Genomic DNA, 5195 nt, shown 5'->3' with positions numbered 1-5195 from the left:
AGGTCCCATACCTAGTGTTGTAATCCTCATCTAATACTTCCTGTTTTTCAGTGTTGACATTTGCCACCCATACATAGTAATTCCATTAAAACTCTTTGCTAATTACCATATTAGTTGAAACTCTTTGTTAATTACCATAGAAGTTTAAAACTCTTTGCTAATTTCCATACTAGTAAGTGGGACTCCATGAGGCTTTTAAAATATCTTTAGCTTGTGTTGTCCTCCCCAGGATTACTTTCCTCCCCATCCTCTTGCTCCCACCCTTGATAAATATTTTAACCTTCCTTACTTCGTATGAATATCATCCTGTATATGTCTGCTCCTGTACGTGTCTATACATGTGTATATGCACTAGTCTTTCTGTAAAGCACATTTCCTACTGTGGGCTACAGTAATCACAGCCTGTGTGCTCCTGGATGCTCGCTGCAAAGATTATCCTCAGCCCAAGTTTCTGGGGACTTTTAACAAGCTGCCCTAACTAGAAAGGTAAGATCCCTGCATATTCTGTCCCCATACTCCTGAGACACAGTCGAGGATCCCTCTGAGTATCTGGGGCATAAGAGTCCAGGCCTCAGTTCCACCTCTAGTAAAACAGTGTTATTCTGGAGGAGCGTCCAGCTATGAAGAAAACTTAAAGAAGAAACCATGGCCACACAGTTCCGGAGATAACATCTCCTGCCACTCCCCTGCCTGCTGGGAGTAATAAGGCCTGAGACCCAGAGATTAAAGCCTGCACAGCCCTGAGCAGCCCCTCAGAGAGGATGCATCTCTATGCTCTGTGTCTGCTGCTCCTTCTCCTGGGTTCCAGCACCAAAGCTGGTGAGTGTCGGGGTCCCTCCCTCTCGAATCTGCAGGCTCAGCTCCTAAAACAACAAATTTTAGTGTGTCATTTGGGACTCTCAAATGGGTGTCATAGCTGTTCTCAAGATCCTCGGGAATATTCCTGCCCATTCTTTAAAGCTGTGGTGGTTCCTAGGAACACAGAAACTCGTGCTGACTGCTCAGGGCTCCTAAAGCCACTGGGAGAAAGACAGAGATTCCAGGAGAACGGGCACATTCTCTTCATCTCTGTGACCAAGGCAGAAGATCACCTTGTGTTGCTGTTCCTATAAGGGGGCAGGGCAGGAGGAACCTGGACAACGTGCACTGCAGGAGGGAAGATGGGCCAGGGACACGGCAGAGTGTAAAATATCAGAAGTAGGAAACCACCTAAATCTGAGGTGGGAGTGGATTCTTGAGCAAGAAGTGACTCTGGAGGAGGGCGGGCTGTGGTGAGAGGAGCTGACAAAGATACCTGAGAGAACCCTGGGCAGAGCTTAAGGCAAGGAGGTCAAGGGAAGCCTCTCTCAACCTTACCCTAGTTGTGCATTCCCTACAGAGGTTGTACAACAATTTCTTCAACCAAAATATGATAACTCTTTGGTTCTCCACGACATCATCTTACTAAAGGAAACACATTTCTCCCTCAATGAGCTCCTTCAGATTTTTTCTTCTGACCCCCATTGTCCTGGATTTCCCCTGCCCTGCCTTGGACAGCGAACCCTTCTTACTCCCCTGATGGACTTGGTACTTTGCCCTTTCCCTCCCTCATTGTCTGTAACTAACCCCTAGCCCATGGCCCTGGCTAAGAGTCCCTCATTCCCTTGAAGGAGAAAGCCAAGCTAACCCTTGGTGTGGGAACTCTCCCACTCTCAGCCAAATTCATTCCACCCGGGATAATGTGCAGGGCAGTTGTCTGGGGCAGAACAAACGAATGAACCAGCCTCTGACACGCTGCAGGAAGTAAACATGAGACTCCTGGAGCCCCAAGCCTGCAAACACTTCACCACTTTTCAACACAGTTCCCATCTGTGTGTGAGCAACTCCAACAAGATGCAAAATGTATACAAGGTGGTCCTCTTACCAGGTTTTTCTAAAAGCACTCCCGGGAGCCAGAGTTCTAGAAGGAGATGGGGCAGAAGATTGTCAGCTAATCAGAGTGTTCAGGAATCGCCAACTGAGAAAACAAGGTATCCATATTCCTAGGGCTACCCTGGGTTACTCAGTCTGCTGTGCAGAGAACATGGGATGATATGAGGAAGATAAGGTGACTGTCCCCCAAAACAAAGATGTGGCATCAGGCTCCAGATCTAACTGCAAGCTGAAATGGGAGGGCAGATGTAGAGACTCCCTCCTGTCCACTCATGAGTTTCCTCTCTTCCCCACCCCCAACAGGGAGACTCTGGAGGACCTCTTCTGTATGCTGGGATAGCCCAAGGCATTGCATCCTATGTACATCAGAGTGCAAAACCCCCTGCTGTCTTCACCAGAATCTCCCATTATAGGCCCTGGATCAATAAGATCTTGAGGGAGAATTAACTCTGCATCTTGGGCCAGTCTGTGAGGAAATCTGAAGCAGGATTCCGGCCCATTTTCTTTGCCATGTGATCTTCCCTGTCTGTAGTTCCTTCTGAAGCCGCGCCTGATCCCTGAGCTTCTAGAAGGTTCTTGCAAGTAACAGAAGGTTCCTTAAGGCCACTATCTCAAAATTTAATAAAGACCCAGATTCTAGACTACAATGTGTATCTCCTCTTCCAGCAGTTCTTTTCTCCCTGGGCACAACAACCTGATTCACAGCTTAAATGACTTAGGATTTGGATGGGGGCGTTGTGGGAGTTGAGGGTGGTATGAAGGAGCAGACAGAGGCGAAAGCATACAGAATGAAATAGGTAAAGAGAGGGGACGAAGAAAGCAAAACTGAGTATTTTCAGATTAAACAAAAATCAATTATACCCATTCCATATCTTAATATTTCTCTTTATCCCTCTATCTTTTTCTTTTTCACTTCTCTCTCAGTAAGTGTGTGTGTGGACATGAGTCTAAAAAGTGTATGTATTGTATACACATGTGTGTACTCAGGTGTGCTTGCCCATGAGTGCACAAGCAGATCTGAAGAGAATATCAAATATGTTGTTCTACAACTCTCTGCCAGAATCTTTGAGACAGGGCCCTCGATGATCTCGAGCCACACTGGTGGCCAGCGAGTCTCAAAGGTCCTCCTGTCTCAAGTGCTAAGGTAACAGGTACACTTAGCAACACCCCTTTTTCTATAAGGGTGTTGGAGATTCGAACTCAGGTCCTCATGCTATCCGTCACATCAAGCTTTCTTAGCCACTGAGTCATCTCTCATCCCCTAACTTAACTACTAACACTATTCCAGAATCTCTGGGAACATTTTCTATTGCAAACAGGGTGTGAGAAGTATTTCTGGTTTCTCTCCAGTAGAGGTCAGTAACAACACCCTCTACACACCCAAACAAAATCTCCCCAGCTTTGTCTCTGAGAGGAAAGGTGCAGAATCAGCTTCAGCTGAAATTTACACAGGTGGCACAGGTAGGACAGCTAGGGACGAACAATCCTGCCAGCGCTCATCTGGAAAAGAGATCTCCCATCTGTAAAGCTCTGAGGGGAGGAAGAGGGGACTGCCTCTCAGTCGCTGCCACAGAACAGATGGCCAGGAGCAATAAGACAAGAAATTATCACAAAGTCAGCTTGAGCAACACCATCCATCCACAAATTGCTCTGTGCAGACCACCAGGAAGCCCAAGGCCTACAGCCGCTCAGTACAAACATTTACCCACAAGAGGAACAGTTGGCAGAGGGCACAGAGCAGGGTAAGGACACCATCTGCCCGTGGAAGGAATGGCTGGAGAAGAGCATGGGGACACCAACCAGAGACTGAGGCTGGCAACACCCATGGCTTCTGAGGGCTGGTGAATCCCTTTGACCAAGTTACTTCCAGGGACTCATTAAGAAGTTGAAGGGACATGCGCAAAGACTGGTGTCTAAAGATTTACATCTCAACATTCTTAATTTTGAAACAAACGATAAACCCATCCGTAGACCAGAATTTAAGTGGTAAATTTATATGGCTGAGTGTTTTGATAGTTAATAATTTGTTCTCAGACATATTTAATAATGTAGGAAAATTCAGTACAATGCTTTTCAAAAAACAATATGAAAATTTCTCCATTTTAATCTCAATTTTAATAATGTATAGTGTGGCCATCCTGAAAAAAAATGGAAACTGTTATATCAAAATAATGTTGGAAATTGAGGACAAGACTAATAGCTATTTGTGCTTTGTTCATACACCCGGGTGTCCTCACCGTAGAGACTCTGACCAGGTAAGTGCATACACCCACCTTCAGTGTCCCACGGGTCAAGCATTGCTCCCTGGGCAGAAGGATCCTGTGTTTAAGGCTCATGTAGCTGAGCCATCCCGAAAGCTAGAGAAGCTGAACCTTCATGAGTTTCCCTGGGCCAACGCACAGAAATGATAGTCTTTTCTTTTTCTTTTTAATTAATTTTTACATCCCGACCTCAGTTTTTCCTCCTTCTCTCTTCCTACTCCCTCCCCTCTCATCTCTTCTCTTCATCCCCTAACCACTCCTCCTCCATTTCTCTTCAGAAAATAGCTCTCTCTCATGGGTATCGACCAAACATGGCATATTAAGTTGCAGTAAGACAGGCACCTCCCCTCCTATTAAGGCTGGATGAGGGAATCCCGAAGGAGGAGAGGGTCCCAAAGGCAGGCAACAGAGTCAGAGGCAGCCCCTGCTCCGACTGTTAGGCATCCCATGGAAGACCAAGCTACACAACTGTACCATGTGTGCAGAAGGCCGAGGTCAGTCCCATGCAGGCTCCCTGGTCGAGGGTTCAGTCTCTGTGATTCCCTGTGAGCCCAGGCTAGTTGATATTGTGTGTTTTCTTGTGTCCTTGACTTCTCTGGCTCTTAAAGTCCTTCCTCCCCCTCGTCTACAGGATTCCCAAGCTCTACTTCATGTTTGGCTTGGGTCTCTGCATCTGTTTCCATCAGTGGCTGGATGAAGCCTCTCTGATGACATTTGAATTAGACTTCAATCTGTGAGTACAGCAGAATAGCATTAAGAATAGTTTCATTGACTTTTTCTTGGTTTTGTTATTTTTTTGCCAGTCATGTTTGGTTCTATCATGGGTCTCTGGGCTATCCAGCCTCTGGATCCTGGTTTTCCAGGTAGTATCAGGGTTGAGCTCCCTCTCACAGCATAGGTCCCAAGCTGGACCAGTCATTAATTGGCCACTCAGCAATTTCTGTGACATCTTTGCACCAGCACACATTGTAGACAGGACAAAGTGTAGGTCAAAGCTCTGTGGATGGGTTGGTGTTCCAATGG

General features: G+C 46.4%; 1 pseudogene; it reads left to right on the top strand.

The window, feature by feature from the left end:
* The first annotated feature begins 761 nt into the window (after positions 1-761).
* LOC116913212 lies at positions 762-2358 on the top strand (annotated as a pseudogene).
* The last annotated feature ends 2837 nt before the right edge of the window (positions 2359-5195 follow it).

Source organism: Rattus rattus, chromosome 12 (genome assembly GCF_011064425.1).
Source record: "Rattus rattus isolate New Zealand chromosome 12, Rrattus_CSIRO_v1, whole genome shotgun sequence".
Taxonomy (NCBI): domain Eukaryota; kingdom Metazoa; phylum Chordata; class Mammalia; order Rodentia; family Muridae; genus Rattus; species Rattus rattus.
Note: the sequence above shows the minus strand (reverse complement) of the source record. Positions and strands in the feature narration are given on the sequence as shown.